This window comes from Sphaerodactylus townsendi, linkage group LG11, assembly GCF_021028975.2.
Source record: "Sphaerodactylus townsendi isolate TG3544 linkage group LG11, MPM_Stown_v2.3, whole genome shotgun sequence".
NCBI lineage: Eukaryota > Metazoa > Chordata > Lepidosauria > Squamata > Sphaerodactylidae > Sphaerodactylus > Sphaerodactylus townsendi.
In genome coordinates, this window is record NC_059435.1 from 7,070,924 (window position 1) to 7,088,338 (window position 17,415).

The following is a 17,415-nucleotide window of genomic DNA, read 5'->3' on the forward strand; positions in this document are numbered from 1 at the left end:
CGGCACTCCCCACGAGAGGGGCGGCGACAGCACAGCCGCCCCGACGCTGCCGCTGTCACGCCCCCTCAGCGCGAGGCATCCCTGGTGCTCTTGCAAAGGGCGCCTTTTGATGACCCCGCGCTCTGCTGTGGGGACATCCGGGTGCGTGCTAGGGATGCCTACTTCAGGAGAGTAGCGCGGGGGCCCCCGGCACTCCCCACAAGAGGGGCGGCGACAGCACAGCCGCCCCGACGCTGCCGCTGTCACGCCCCCTCAGCGCGAGGCATCCCTGGTGCTCTTGCAAAGGGCGCCTTTTGATGACCCCGCGCTCTGCTGTGGGGACATCCGGGTGCGTGCTAGGGATGCCTACTTGAGGAGAGTAGCGCGGGGTCCCCCGGCACTCCCCACGAGAGGGGCGGCGACAGCACAGCCGCCCCGACGCTGCCGCTGTCACGCCCCCTCAGCGCGAGGCATCCCTGGTGCTCTTGCAAAGGGCGCCTTTTGATGACCCCGCGCTCTGCTGTGGGGACATCTGGGTGCGTGCTAGGGATGCCGCGCGCTGGGAATTGCATGCAGCGACGGCGGCTGAGGGAAAAGTGGGGAAAGGCCCCTAGTATCTATTATATACTATATAGAATTTGCCCTCTAGAGCTGCCATTTTCTCCAAGGGAACTGATCTTTGTCATATGAAGACCTCTTGAAATTCCAGTAGATCTCCAGGCCACACCTGGGGGATGGCAAGCCAAAGCTATTGCTATTTTCATAAATATTCCAGAGCACAACCATCAGCCTAGAATCATAGAATCACAGAGCAGGAAGAGACCCCAAGGGCCATCAAGTCCAACCGCCTGCCATGCAGGAAGACAAAGAAAGGTTTTGGATTGACAACCCGCCTCTCTCTCCTGTAAGGAGACTCAAGGTGGCTTACAAACTCCTTTCACTCCCTCTCCCCACAACAGACAGGGCTGAGGGAGTTCTGAGAGAACTGTGATTAGCCCAGGGCCGTCCAGAAGGCTTCATATGGAGGAATGGAGAAACAAATCCAGTTCACTAGATAAGAGTCCGCAGCTCATGTGGAGGAGAGGGGACAAAAACCCAGTTTTCCAGATTAGAGTCCACCTGCTCTCAACCACTACACCTGTAAGGAATTCCATAGAAGCAGAAATAAAAGGCTTTTTTGGTGTAAAAGACCGTTTATTCAGACATCCTAGAAAGCTCACGTACACGACGTGGCAGGAATAAAGTCTCCCGCCAGAAGCACAGGTTATAACTCTGTCCATCCCATCCCCCCTCCCGGATTCCCATGGGAACGGAGTTCTCATCTCTCTCGCAGAGATAAGGTCTCCGCCGCAGATGCTGGCCCATCGCCCGGGTTGTGGAATGCAGTCAAGGCCAGGCGGCTGACCCGCTCATCAACACCATTGAATCCTTTACACTCTGCCTCCCTTAAAAAAGACTTCTCCCCCCCAGGTTTGTGCGGAAAGGTGCGATGGAAAGCAGAAATGAGGGCGGGGGCGTCAATATTTTCGGAATAAACCCATTGATTATACCCAGAGGAATACCCCACCCAAGAGACTAAATATTGCAAGCTGTTTATGATTAAAACGAGGAAGTCCAGGGATGAAGCTGCCAATTTCGTGAATGCTTGTGGCCATCAATTATAGTCGGTGGGGGTCTCTCTCCGGCCCATGGTCGCAAGCCAGGCATCCGGAAACGTGGAGCCCTCCTTTGAGCAAAACTGGAATGGAAGACAGAAAAAAAAAAAAAAAAAAAAGGATGGATATTACTTAGAGAATTAGAGCAAGTCCCAATCGGCAGTGACATCATTAATCACTTTAGTAATCTGGAAAAGGTCCCACGAATCTTTTGCCCAGGTTTTGAAAAATTTATGCACGTCTCCTTAGAGATTTTTGGTAGACAAATACACCCAGGTTTCCACACGTTACGCAGGGAAATCCGAAATGCGGTGCTTATCCGCTTGAAGTTTTGGGGAGTCTTTAGCCTGCTGTAAAGGCAGTCTGGACCCATTTTCCACCCTCGGCCAGAGATGAAATCCACTGCTGAAACTCCGAGGATTCAACGCTTCCGCAGGTAGTTGCGGCAACGGTGGGAAGGACCGACTCATGACACCTGAATTTCGAAGGGGGTTTTTTTTGTACTGCTATGAACGCGCATTATTATAGGCGTATTCTGCAAACGGAATTAACTTCGTACCAATTGTGCTTGGTGGTAGTTGGTGTAACAAACGTGAAATACTGCTCCAGGGGTTCTGTTCGTTCTCTCTGACTCACCGTCCACTTTGAACGTGGTAGGGGACGGTAACCGCCGGGGCGCCCAAGCCCAACAAACCCCAGAAAAGCTTTCCAGAAGTGCTTTGGAAATGAATTGGGGCCCGCTGGTCGGAAACCACCTTTAACGGGGCAGGAGTGTAAACGAGCGATAAATATGCTGGAATGAACAGACGTGCTTAACTTAGGAGCGGGAGGGGATGGAAGCTTACATGGGATGAAATGGGCTTGTTTAGAGAAAATAAGTCCACCACCACCCACAAGACCGTGTTGCCGCTGACTTTCTGGCAAATCCGTGTGAATAAAATCCCATGGAGATGACTTCCCAGGGGCGGGAGGCCACCCGGGAGAAGGCTTCCCAACAGACCTCATGGGGTTTTCCCCGAACGCCTTCTTGGCTTCCGCAGACAAACAAGAGCAACCTTTAATATATGTCCCCGATGTCGCTTGCATCGGCACTTTTCGTGGCCACCAAAAATTGGACGGGCGGGCCAAATGCAGAGTTTTTAGGAAGCCAAAATGTCCAGCGGCGGGCATCGCGGACAGGCCCTCGAGAACTTACTGCTTACGTGAGGGGAGGCATCGTACTCAACTCAATCCCTCACGCCGCCAAAACACCATTCTCCAGAAGCGCAATTGGAAGTCACCTTCCTCCGCTTGGTAATGGCTCGGCGCAGCCCTCGCCTCCTCGAGTTCCCGTGAGGAAAGTGAGAGACTCAGGCTGGGAATGGGTAGTAGAAGGAGGAGTGGACGCCTGGAGATCGGGTGACAAGCCAGCCCCAATTGGGAGGGGGGGGAGAGAACAGTGCGCGGAATATCCCGTAAGGCAGCTCCCACCCCCCTCGGTTAGGCGCGTGAGCCGCATCAGCCAAGTTTGTATTGGTTTTTCACAGGGGAAAAAAATGGACAAAAGTGAAAGAGAAACGAGAAAAGAAATCGTCCCAACGTGAGTTGTTTTGGCGGACATCTTGCAGGGGGGTGTGGAGAGGGCGGCCAAGTTTCTTGTGATCCGACCAAACTTAGAAGAAAGAGGGTGTTTAGCCCCTCCCAGCCAGTGGCACCAAGTGGAAAGTGCTACTTTGATGGCAGCGCGAGTCTCTTTATCCCCTACAGTCCAGTTTGGAGCTCAGCAATCGAGGAGAATTTCTTTGATAAATAAGCACACGGAACCAGCGCCTATCATCTTTTATTTCTCTGCAACAGGGCACCCCAAGCGCTTTGTCCGGGAGGCATCCACGTGAACCACAAACGGAAGATCGTTGGGGTCAGGGTGTTTCAGGATTGGTCTCGGTGAAAGTAAAAGCTGATTTTAAAAGCTGGAAAAGAGCTGTCTGACATTCTTTAGACCAGAAGTAAAGGGGCCCGGGCTTGGCAGCCTGTGGATCTTTACCCTTAGTCGCGTAAGAGGTCTGCAACTGAGTGGGAGAAGTCAGTTCAGCGAATTGGGGTATAAAGAATCCTGCCATAGAAATTAGCAAACCCCTAGGGAAAGATTGGAGTTCCTTTTCGATTGGTAGGGGCAGGCTACGTGCAGGAGGATCTGCGTACCAATCTTAGCAGGGATCCATTTTTTAGCCCTCGGAAGAGATCCGGTAACCCAAATAGTCGACATAGGAGGTTTGGTGGAAACAGCATTTAGAAAGTTTGGCAAAGAGGGAGTTGTTGAGCAAAGCGTTTCAATACTTCCCGAACCAATGCTTCCATGCTCTTCCATGGTTTGTAGAATAAATTAAAAGCGCCATCTAAAGGTACACCACTTACTCCCGCTTTGTATAATAAAATCATGGAGAACTTCGCTGATAAGGGCCATAAAAGCTCGGGGAGGCCCCACTTAACCCAATGGCATTATTAAGTATTCATACTGTCCAAATTTCGTGTTAAATGCAGTCAAATGTTCATAGCCTTCAGCAATTCTGGACCCTGTAGTAAAGCTTCCCTCAGAGTCCAACTTAGGTAAAAAATGCGCCCACTTTGCCCAATGCATCTAAAAGCTGGGTCCTTTGATTAATGGCAAAGGGTATTTATTGGACAGGGAAACCGCGATTGGAGTCAGATACCGGTAATCCGTGCAGAGCCTTAAAGACTCCATCCTTTTTTTTTTTTACAAACAATACAGTGAGCAGCATGTGTGTGTGTTTGGTAGCTCGTCAGACATGAACCCATGAAGCGATGGTTCTTGTCTAAGAAGAGCACAAAAGTTCCTTCTCCTCATTGTAGGGACTCATGCGGTAGATTCTACCTTTGGGCAGTTGCGCATGCTCTGGCTGTAATACGATTTTGCAGTCAGTGTCTCTATGGGGTGGCAATGTGATCGACATTCTTGCTCCTGGAAATACTCTGGCTAAATCTTTGGTAAGCTACGTTGGAATGCCGGGTAGAATAAAGGGAGCAATTAGGAAGCCGTGCATCGCTGATGAAGCTAAGGGGGGTAAGTGTCAGGAGAAGGTGAGTTTTCCCCCCAATTCATGGCCTTGTTCTCCGCTTGAGGGAGGGTCAGTGCAGATTCTAAGATCCTTTCTTTCCAAATGAATTTTGGTTCATGCAACAACAAATCCATGGCATGCCCAGAACTATGGAGTGTTTAGCCACCGGCGCCCCAGGAATAAAACTAATTTTCTCCCAATGGTCAGCGAATTTTGCTGAGGAGAACCTGTTGCGCTTTTGAACTGGGCACGGTCCTTCGACCCTTCGAGAGGACTGCCGGGCCCATTTGGAGTGAACGGTATGGGCTTAGCCAGGGGACTCGGTCTAGGACTCTAGTTCCTCCGGCCACCCAAATGGGGCCGCATTTAAACAATGGGAGCACCCAGAATCTACAAAGGGCTGAGAGGCCGGTAATAATGCGAGCATGCCCTTAGCGGGAGTTGGTCAGGAAACGGCTTTGAATCGTAATGGGAGCGCTGCTTTCACTCACCGTGATCTGAGAGTCGCAACTCCATATCGCCATGGGGGCTGAAGAGAGGCAAACAGCTGCTTCACCCCTCCTCTGGGTCAGCTTCTTCGGTAACTGCCTTTTAGGACGAGGCCCGTTGGGGGCGGCCCCGATTTGCATGGTGGCTTGGCAGATGTGGGTGCGCAGCGTCGAGCCGGGTTGGCTTCTGTTTTTTCGGCAGTTACGAAGCTAGATGACCCGGTCCCTCGCGAGTAAAGACACAATCCCAGGACAGGGCGATCGGCGCTTCGGAGGTGGTCTCGGTAGAGGCTGCTGGAGAGCTTGGCTTGGGAGTAGCGAATGCGGTGGTCAGAGTAGCTGGCGGGTTTTACGGGCGTGGGCGGCCCCCCGCACGAGCGTAATCCAAACGAGACGCATGCACCTGGGGATCCCAGAGTCGATCCAATCAGCAATAGTCGCGGGGGATCCGAATTAGAAAACACCGCTTCCAGCGCAGTTTGCCAGTCGACAGCATCCGAAGTATTCACATTTCATGGCGCGCTCCAGGCCACTCAGGAGGGAGCTTTCAGAGCAGCCGCCGCACGAAAATTCACGGGCAAATTCTGCAAACGAAAGCCAGTTGCCTTGCTTTGAATAAGGATTTGATGGTGCCGGTTATGGCTTCATTTTCAGCACCCGGATCTTGGAAGCGAGCCCTTAATGCTTGGAGGAACGCCGGCAGGCTTGAGTATCCTCATCTTGCAGATTCAAAAGAGTCACAAATCCAGTCGGCTGCCGCCCCATCTAAGACCGGAACCGATGTCCCCGTGATTTTTTCGCTCAGACCGGGTATAAATCGGCGCCATAGTCCTCGATGTGGGCATCGAGTTGCAGGGTGAAGTAGGGAAGTTTGGAAGCCGGGTCCCCATCCCGAGGAAACGCGGCAGGTATTGGATGAAGTCCTGTAATTATCCTCTCCACGGCCCTTGACTGGCCCGCTGGGCTAGCGGCGATTAGCGCAGAGTTGAGGCAAAGCGGCGCAGGGGCCGGAATCGGTGGGAGGTGGGGGTACCAACGCCGGATGCTTCGCTGGTGTTCTGAGGTGGGGAGCGCGGTCCTTGGAAGGTGGTGGCAGATGCGCAGTAGCCAGGGACCCAGCAGCGTCGCCCACTCTGGCGTTGGCTGTACCCAGTGACGAAGCACGTGACTCCAACTTCTGGGGCATCTTGTTCTGCTGCTTCTTCAGTTCCCTCTCCAAGGCTGCTAAATCTCTCTCCCTTGCAAGCGTCAAGAGCGAGCATCCTGGTGCGCATGCAAAGCTGCTTTCTCTCTCGCTCCAGTTTGGCCAGTTCGCCTCCGCTGGAACAGCTGCAGTTAGGTTCACCAACATTTGGCGTATCGTTAGCGCCTGAACGACGGTGACGCTGTAAGTCCAGTTTGGAGTGTTCCAGGACTTTATCATGGACTGAGTAGGTTCTGCACATTATTGCCGTTGCAGCGCGTCTTTGGCACGGTCCAATTCGAGTTGGATTTCTTTGGCGCTGCTGTTCCCGGTCTCCTTTGCAGGTTTTCAACGGCTCTTGCTGCAGCTGCCTCGTTCCTTTCCTTCCCATAGCTGGCGTTCATCAGGGCCCATGCTTCTTGGGCATCCTGCAGGTAGCGGGCCCAGCTTTCCTCCATCCCAGCTCTCTTTTTTGATGGGAGGGGAATAGATCCGGATGGGAATGCAGGCTTTCTTCGGATTGCCTCTTCATCCAGAACGTGAGGACATCGTGCGCTCCACTAGTGGCTTCCACGGGGCACCTCTACGGTGCAGCTGCTTCGATCCGGGATCTGGGGGGTCCGGGATCGGAAGCTGGTACGTGATACCCCTCCCAATCCCCCCGATATAGTCCCAGTTTCAACGAGTGTGGTCTTCGGACGGGCCCCACTGATGCTTTATGCCACGGTGGGATTCTTGGGAGCATCACCAAAAATACGAAGTCCAGGGAATGCGCTCAATGGACTCCCTGTGTTGCCGCATTGAAAGGTGGTCAGACCCGCCTCCTCCCGTGGACGGAAGGTTGCAATCTGGAGGGTTTGTAATCCACACGGAAACGGGCAGATATCCGGATCCACAGGCTGGTCGATCCATAGACAGCGCCCCAAAGCGCACTTCCTATGTAAGTCCACATGATCGTCTCCTCGGCCCCTCGGCCCCAACGGGAGTAAGTGGAAGACTTCGTGCTCGATATCGAGGACCGGGGAAAGAGTTACCAGCGAGACCCGCTTCTCCTACCGGGTTCCTCCAAATCCAGAAGGGAAAGCTTCGGAGCCCTTCTTTGGGGGGGCTACCGCGACCTTCCACAGGAATATTCCAACCTCTCCATGCCGAGACACCAGAAGGTCCACTGCACTAGGAAGCATAGATGCGAACCAGGTTTCCTGCCACGCATGTAAGGAATTCCATAGAAGCGCAGAAATAAAAGGCTTTTTTTTGGTGTAAAAGACCGCTTATTCCAGACATCCTAGAAAGCTTCACGTTACCGCGACGTGGGCAGGAATAAAGTCTTCCCCGCCAGAAGCACAGGTTGCATAACTCTGTCCATCCCATCCCCTCCCGGATTCCCCATAGGAACGGAGTTCTCATCTCTCTCGCAGAGATAAAAGGTCTCCGCCGCAGAGATGCTGGCCCATCGCGCCGGGTTGTGGAATGCAGTCAAGCGCCAGGCGGGCTGGACCCGCTCATCAAGCACTATTGGAATCCCTTTTTACAACTTTCCACGCTGCGGCTCTCCAAAGTTGCAAAGAACTGTCTAAAGTGTAGGTTGGTGAAAGGCCAACCTATGGTGCTCCAGATGTTTATGGACTACAATTTCCATCACCCCCTGCCAGCATCCAATTGGCTGTGCTGGCAGGGGCTGATGGGAATTGCCGTCCATGAACATCTGGAGCACCATAGGTTGGCCACCTCTGGTCTAAGGAAAAGAAAAGATATGCTTGGACTGAACATGTTGTTATCTCCACAGTGGGAGACCCGAAGAATGTGAAATGACTGTGACCAGAGCAACATCTAGGGTTGCCAACACTTGGCTGGGAAATTCCTGGAGATTTGGAGGTGGAGCCTGGAGGGAGACCTTAATGGGATATAATTTCATTGAGTCCTCCCTTCCACTGTTTTCTCCATGAGAAATGACCTCTGGAGCCTGGAGCCAGGTATAATTCTCCAGGGCCCACCTTGAGGCTGGCAACACAAACAGTATCCATCATTTGTTTATCCCTCATCTGTTAAAACTGGTGAATTGCCTTAAGCAGCCTGCAAGAACTGCTGGCTTGGACCTTGATGGCCAAGAGCAGCAGTGGCGTAGGAGATTAAGAGCTCGTGTATCTAATCTGGAGGAACCAGGTTTGATTCTCCACTCTGCCGCCTGAGCTGTGGCGGCTTCTCTGGGGAATTCAGATTAGCCTGTACACTCCCACACACACCAGCTGGGTGACCTTCAGGGGCGAATCTAGGCAAACTGGAGCCCGGGGACAAAATCTGAGTTTGGTGCCCCCCCACCCCAGGTATGGATGACCACCCTCCCCCACAACGACCAAACAATGATTTTTTGCACCAGCTCACAAAACACCTCCCACCACCAGCAAAACATACATGGCTTTCTCCCCACCAACTCTCTTTCCTAATTTTGTCCTCACACCAACCCTATGAGGTAGGTTGTTAGCCTCAGAAAGAGCTCCAAGCCAGTGCAAGTGGGAATTAACTTTTAAGCATGTAAATCTCTCACAAGTCACCCCCCCATCTGAAGGTTTACTTCAAGCAAACATCAAAGTATCTCTCACAAATCACCTCCTACCCCCCAGCAAAACATGGCTCTCCCCACCACTTTCCTAATTGTGTCCTCACACCAACCCTGTGAGGTAGGCTGCTAGCCTGAGAAACAGCTCCAAGCCAGTGCAAGGGGAATTAACTTTTAAGCATGTAAATCTCTCACAACCCTGTGAGGTAGGCTGCTAGCCTGAGAAACAGCTCCAAGCCAGTGCAAGGGGGAATTAACTTTTAAGCATGTAATCTCTCCACAGTCACCCCGCTCCCAGAAGTTTGCCGGCAAACATCCAGCATCATCTCTCACGGAAATCCTCCTGCCCCAGCAAAGTATGCTTGGCTCCCTACACCGCACCTGGTGTGTCCTCACACCAACCTGGTGAACACAACGCAGAAACGGCACCTCCAAGCGGTGCCAGAGATAGCGCATATGATCTCACAACCCTGTGGGGGGCCAGGCTGCTAGCCTGAAGCAGCTCAAAGCCAGTGCAAGTGAAGTGCTTTAAAGCATGTAAATCTCTCACGAAGTCACCCCCCATCTGAAGGTTTACCAGAAGCAAACATCAGCATCATCTCTCACAAATCACCTCCTACCCCCCCAGCCAAAACATGCATGGCTCCCCTGCCGCACCACTTTCCTAATTGTGTCCTCACACGGAAGACGGCTGTGAGGTAGGCTGCTAGCTAGAAACAGCTCAAGCCAGTGCAGAGGATTAGCACCCAAGCATGTAAATCTCACAACCCTGTGAGGGTAGGCTGCTAGCCTGAGAAACAGCTCAAAAAAGCCAGTGCAAGTGGGGTCTTTAAGCATGTAAATCTCTCTGAAGTCACCCCCATCTGAGGTTTACCAAGCAAACATCAGCATCATCTCACCAGTCACCTCCTGCCTGGCAAAACAGCCTGCCCACCCACTGTTGTTGTCCTACACCAACCCTGTGAGGTAGGCTGCTAGCCTGAGAAACAGCTCCAAGCCAGTGCAAGGGGAATTAACTTTTAAGCATGTAAATCTCTCACAACCCTGTGAGGTAGGCTGCTAGCCTGAGAAACAGCTCCAAGCCAGTGCAAGTGGGAATTAACTTTTAAGCATGTAAATCTCTCACAAGTCACCCCCATCTGAAGGTTTACCAAGCAAACATCAGCATCATCTTCAGTTCTGCTGCTGCTGCTGGGCTCCCTGCTCAGCTGGCCTTTTCCTGTGCCTGCTGGGGAGGAGGCTTCTGAGAAATGCCACACTTAATTTAAGGCGAATACGGCATGCTGGGTCAGAGGGAGGGGAGGCGGAGCTCCCCAGTCCTGCTCCTGGGAGCCCAGTGGGACTTCTCCCCCGCCCCCTGGACACTCCAGGCCACCGTACAGAGTGGGCGGGGCTACGACAGGCAGTGGGAGCAGTGAGCTGCTTGCAGATGCCTGCTTGCTAGGGCTTGGTCAATCCCTCGCTGTGTAGGAGGGATGTTTAAACTGCAGCTGACCTCAATCGATGCGCCCGGGGACAAGGGGTACCCCATGTCCCTAGGCAGGAATGCCAGTGGTGACCTTGGGCTAGTCACAGCTTCTTGGAGCTCTCTCAGCCCCACCCACCTCACAATGGTGGTAGATTTCAGGAGAAACCCTCCCATCCTACCTCCTCTCACAATACTAGACAACACAGTATCAACAGTAGAGACCTTTAAATTTCTAGGCTCCATCATATCTCATGACCTAAAATGGTCACCTAATATCAAAAATGTCATCAAAAAAGCACAACAAAGAATGTTCTTTCTGCGCCAACTCAGGAAGCTCAAACTGCCCAAGGAGCTGCTGATACAGTTCTACAGAGGAATCATTGAGTCTGTCATCTGCACCTCTATAACTGTGTGGTTTGGTTCTGCAACCCAACAAGATCGTACACAGACTTCAGAGAATAATCAGAACTGCAGAAAAACAATTGCTGCTAACCTTGCCTTCCATTGGAGAGACTTCTGCTTATACTGCACGGGTCAAAAAAAAGGGCTGTGAAAATATTTACTGACCCCTCGTGATCCTGGACATAAACAAAGTTGAACAACTCTTACTCTCTAAAAGTCGCTAAACACAGAGCACTGCACACCAAGACAACTATGGAGCCATAAGAACAGTTTTTCCCCAGATATGCTATCCTACTCTGTTAAACAAATAATTCCTTTGATAATGGGAAACTATTTGTTATATATTTATTATATTATTTCTGCACTACTTTTTTTTCTATCATTCCTATTACCCATCTCCTCCCAATTATGACTGTATAAATTATAGCCTGTGCTGACATTTCATTTTATTTTATGATTTTACATTTTATGTTTTTATTACTATTGATTGTTTCCTGATTGCTTACTAGACCTATATGACAATCATTAAGTGCTGTACCTTATGATTCTTGACAAATGTATTTTCTTTTATGTACACTGAGAGCATATGCACCGGAGACAAATTCCTTGTGTGTCCAATCACACTTGGCCAATAAAGATTCTATTCTATTCTATTCTATTCTATTCTATTCTAAGGGTGTTTGTTGTGAGGGGGGAAGGGAAAGGAGATTGTAAGCATCTTTGAGTCTCCTACAGGAAAGAAAGGGGGGATATAAATCCAAACTCCTCCTCCTCCTCCTCCTCCTCCTCCTCCTCCTCCTCTTCCTCCTCCTCTTCTTCTTCTTCTTCTTCTTCTTCTTCTTCTTCTTCTTCTTCCTCTTCTTCTTCTTCTTCTTCTTCTTCTTCTTCTTCTTCTTCTTCTTCTTCTTCTTCTTCTTCTTCTTCTTCTTCTTCTTCTTCTTCTTCTTCTTCTTCTCAGATACCAGTCCTGTTTTCTAAACACACCCTGGCCTGTTTATTTGCAGCATTTTTCTGTTTTAGAGTGGGGGGGGGATCATCGAAGTACTGAATAAACAAGGAGTATAGAATTCAGCACGAGGCTGTGAAGCATTGAAACACTGATTCAACCCAGAACTTTAAAAGGGAAAAATGATGTGATGGCCGCCAGGAATTGTTTTGAGTGGGCCAATGCAGACATGCATCATTGAAAAAGAAGAAGAAGAAGAGTTTGGATTTATATCCCCCCTTTCTCTCCTGCAGGAGACTCAAAGGGGCTGACAATCTCCTTGCCCTTCCCCCCTCACAACAAACACCCTGTGAGGTGGGTGGGGCTGAGAGAGCTCCGAGAAGCTGTGACTAGCCCAAGGTCACCCAGCTGGCGTGTGTGGGAGTGCACAGGCTAATCTGAATTCCCAGACAATCCTCCACAGCTCAGGCAGCAGAGCGGAGAATCAAACCCGGTTCCTCCAGATTATATACACAAGCTCTTAACCTCCTGCGCCACTGCTGCTAAGGGGTGAGTTGAAAAGGTTTTAGAAACATTTTAGGGGATTTGTGCAGAAAGGGCCAGAAGAGGCAAAGGGAGGGGAAACTGCCCTGCAACCCTGCTGTGGCACTGCCCGCCCCGCCTCGAAATGCCCCCAGAACACCCCGGCCACGCCTCCGCCTGGGGTGTCCTCCCCCCCTGTCCCATTGGCGCTACACCACTGGGGACCAGAGACAGAACCTGAAAACCTCACGGGCTTGACATCGATTGGACGTGGCTTGACAGCACTTTGCACCAATGGGAGCTGCTGATTTTTACAAACCTGCACCTGTGAAAGGGAAATACCAAGCTCTGTTCAGTCTGCTGACAGTGCATCACTCATTCAGTCTTTTTTGCTGTCATAGATGAGCATAGGCCAGGATGAGGTAAATAATATATAACTACAAGATGAAATGTTTTAAAATTGTAAATATATATATCTAAAAGAATCTACTGATAACGAGTAACTGGAAGTCTAATGGGAAGCAGTCCCCTTACATTGAAGATATGTTGAGAGATGGTCTTGCAACATGATTTATATTAAATATATATCTGTGAGCGAACATTGCTTTAGTTGGATCGCAGCCAAGTCAGTTTCCTCCTTGATTTCCCATGTTATTAATAGATCCGGAAATGGGAAGTTGTGATTCACAGCGTCTTTCTGGTGATCCCTTATTTCTGCCCAAGAGAGCGACAGAGAGGTTTCAACAAAGCTTTTCCACAGCCTTAGGAATGTTTCCTGAGAGCTCGCCGGATGAGGATGTGTGGACAAGAAATACCCATGGAACATTATGACTGGAACAGAAAAAAGGAAAATGAACCATAGCTTAAAAATAGCTCATCTATGGGCAAGGTATGGACCAGCACTCGATAGTCACTGTGTGGACCTTGAGGTGGGTCCAGGGGTGGAATTTTGACTTGGGAAGCAGGGGCATGATGATGCCAGAGACCCCCCCCCCTCCTGAAGCTGCCATTTTCCCCAGGGGAAATTATCTCTGTGGCTTGGAGAGGAGTTCTACTCCTGGAAGATCTCCAGATGCCACTGGAGGCTGGCCACCCTCGAGGCCTCTCTCCCAGTTGAATTTTTACACCATTTCTCTCCCAGACTAATATCTGCCCTGTGGGAAATTTTTACAGACACCCCCCACCCCCAGCAAAAACTCTTTTCACCCACGCGGCCCAGGGGAAGGAGCACTAAAATCACCAAAAGGACAAAAGGAAAGGAATGGTTGACTCACAACAGGCCTGATCTGGAGCCCATACCAGCCAACCACCCACCCCCACTTGCAGTTTCCGAAGCAGCCAGGGACCCATTCATGGATTTCTCCTCGACTGAGCCCCTCAGTGATGGAATGCCTGCCAGTGACACCTCATTGTGCTTTGTTTCTGAACTGTGGGATGCTGCAAATTTACAATGATTATGGTCCGTCTTTCTGGAATGCTACTTGCCTCTCGACAATCTCAGCCATAGTGAGTCGTTGAAGTTGTGTTTGTGCTTTTTGGCTGCTGTTTCTGAAAGTTTATTTGGAGTGTTGGATTTCACCGTTCTTCTAGCTGTTTTTTCTTATGGCCAGGAGCTTCACCAGAGTTCTCATTTCTCCAATCTAGGCCGTTTCCCCACTCACCTTTTGATGCGCACTACTCGCGGCAAGTAACGTGGGGTCCAGCCGCACTCCTCACTGCATTCGCAGAGGCAACACAGCCCCCCCCCCCTCGAATCTGCTGCTCTCCTTCTCCCTCACTGCACGGCTTTTCCGATCCTCGACAAAAGTGCTTTGTTCATTGGATCAAGCTGTAAAACACTAGCCCAGTGGTGGCGAACCTATGGCACGGGTGCCAGAGGTGGCACTCAGAGCCCTCTCTGTGGGCATGTGCCCCCCCTCACATCTAGGCTGGCCTGGGATGTTGGGCTCGATTATTAGCATTAAACCTAAGACCTAGTTTTGGGAAAGCAGTGTAGGTAACCCTGTTAAGCACTGTTAAATCAGTGGGGTTTAACATCAAAAGGCGTCAGTTGAAAAGGCGCCAGGAATTACGCGCGCTGAGGCAGCGCAAGAGAGGCAGTGTCGAGGCGGCTGCGTTCTCGCCGCCCCTGAAGTGGGGAGTGCAGCTGGACCCCGCGCTACTTTAGGAGAGTAGCGCGGGGCTTAAGGTAAGTGGGGAAAGGGCCCCTGTCTCACTTGAGAGTGGTTTTGTCACTTGAACTTGGTTATTAATCTGTTAGGTAGAATAATTTTGGACATTACATGGCATTTAGTGTAGGGGTTTGGTTTTGTATTTTATCTTCAACCCTGTATTTGATAGAACTCGGCATTGTCGAAAAGCCGGCAGGCTGCTTTTAAGCCAAAGGAAACATACTGGAAAGTCTTCACAATGGCAAAATGAGATCAGCGGTGCCCCGTGATTCATCATTTCCCACCTCAATCTGGTTTTTACACACCGAGTTACAGATAATTAGAGCAGCTCAAAAGAAGACTGCAGCTAGAAAAGATGTCATCCTGTGAGGTGTAATAACAACCCTAAACACACAGACAATAAAGCCAAATTATCTAAAGGAAAAAAATGTTAGCAGTAAGGGAACAGGGAACACCGAAGGCAAACGAAGCCGGCCATAACAAACTGCACAAGAGTAAGAGGAATTATATACTGTTTGCTTTATTCATCAGGAAAAGTGCTCCCAATCAGACACTGTAGGATTACCAGCTCTGGAGATTTTGGGGGCCGAGCCTGAGGAGGGTGGGGTTTGGGGAGAGGAGGACATAACTCAGAGTGGCCACCCTCCAAAGCACCCATTTTCTCCATGAAACTGGTCTCTTTCTCTCTGGAGACCAGTTGTAGTTCTGAGAACTCTCCATCCGCCCCCTGGAGACTGGCAACCCTAGGAACAGGAGACAGAGAGAGGACTGCCATTTTTTATCTGATGCGGTGATTGTAGGGATCTAAAAAGACCTTGCAGCTGCGACAGAAAATCCCCATTGACAGCAGTGAGCGGCAGAGGCGGAGCTACCAGTGGGCGGGGTGGGCGGGCATCGCATCGGGCGCACGCCTGGGGTGGGGGGAGGTTACAGCCACAGTTCACCACTAATGTCAAGACTTGAGTTTCTGAACTGTCTGACCTCCAGACTTTCTGCCGCTGCGGTTCTTATCACCTTTGGATGGCAGCCCAGACTTGGCCTGTGAACCTGTTACTTGGGAACTCTGTGAAAACGCAACGGCCGTGTGAGGTGGGAGGGAGGGGGATGAGTGATATATGTTCGTGGAATTGCGTTCTGCTTTAGATTTCTCGTTGCTGTCATTTGAGTATCTACTTAGCCAGCAAATAAAGCACTTTGTTTCAAATGGTTGTCTGGACTTGGTCAGATTCCTTACAAATTGCTTCTGGAACTTCCTTTTAGTTCTTCTAGCCTGCTGTACATTGTGGAGTGGATCAGCATGTAGGAATCCAGGGTAATCTACAACAGTAGCCTGGCTCAATGAATGGAGTTGTCTGACCATGTTACCTTGCATGGCCTTCTCATGGGAGATCTACTACTGTAAAAAGACTTAGTCTGCATCCATTGATAAACATAACCTTTAGAGTAATCATTATTTTATTTATTTTATTTATTATTTCAATGTCTATACCGCCTGATCCCCGAAGGGCTCCAGGCGGTGAACAACATAGTATGAAACATTAAGCAGGAGCAAATCCAATACAACACAATACATAGGCTCCATCAATAAAACATCTTAAAATACATAAAACAGCGGCTAACAATTAACATTTAAACAAAAGGCGTCCAAGCCTCAATTACACCCCCCCCCCAAAAGAGTCCCTATTGAACTTCCTTTTCTTATACTCACAAACATTGTCACTAAAGGTTTTAATATCAGCTTCCACCTGAGCTAACTTCATGTCAAAATCATCACCCACTCCATACTAAAGATTAAGGGGAAGGTACACCAACTGTGCAAAATACTCCATATCAAGGAAGCGATCATTCCCTCTGCTTGCTACACAAATGAGATCCTAATTTCTCTAATCCACGATGTTTTGATTCATTATTGTTCTAGCTGGCCTACATTTGCTGATTCACCTGAGGTAATCAGATTATATAAAAGACACACACATCCTCCTGAGCAGACCTCTACGCTTTCGTGCTTCTGAATTGCGTTGGCAGGAAGATCTCAACCTTGCAGAGAAGCCCTCTTGAATAGTTCAACTTTGCATAGTTGGTAATAGACAAGGAGAGCTTTCCTGGCCTCCTCGGGCGAACGGTTCCACAAGGCGGAAACGACAATGGAGAATGCAGGTGTTCAGGCAGCTTGTGATTTGGCCCATTTGCTGGTTGGCCCCTGCAGACGCCCCTGATGACATGAGCAAAGTTGTGATGGTGGAACACAGGAAGTGAGGTGGTCCCACAAATAAAAGGGGGGGTGAAGACCATAAAGGGCTTTGCATGTGAGCAGCCAATACCTTCAACTGAGCTCAGCAACAAGTGGGCAGCCAATAAAGTGTCTGTAGAACGGGAGTAACTTGCATGCTCCGTCTAGCTCTTGCTAAGAGTCACGCCGTGGCATTCTGGACAGGCTGGAGTTTCCACGTTGATTCTGAGGGAAGAGATCAGTGCATTAGTATTGTGACATTAGACATTGCTGTGGCACTGATCTGGGTGGCCAAGTCAGGCATATCAAGGAACGAGTTCTCTAAATAGAAAAACAATGACATATAATATCATTAGGTTAGTTTTTTTGCACTTTTGGGGAAAGGATGTTTTAAAATCCCTCCTGTTATTAATCTACCCAGGGCAGGAGAAAAAGACAGATAGCCGCTGCGCTGCGACCCCCATGGGGAAGTGCAATGGATCGCAACTGCTATTCTGAGACAAACACCAGAATGGATCTCAATAATCCATGACTTTGCATTGGTAAAATGGTCTTTTCTCCCCCAGAGACCAATGGAATCCTGGCAATTGAATGTCTGCAACAGCACTGATCTAAACTTCTGTGCCAGGTTTGGGCAACTGGCAAAATCAGGTAACTATAAACAAAATCAGCTTTTTTTTTTAGCAGACTGCCTATAACATTTTGCTGGGGCGTTTCTCTCTTGAAATGGAGGTGGCCCATGTTCGCCACCCTTAGGG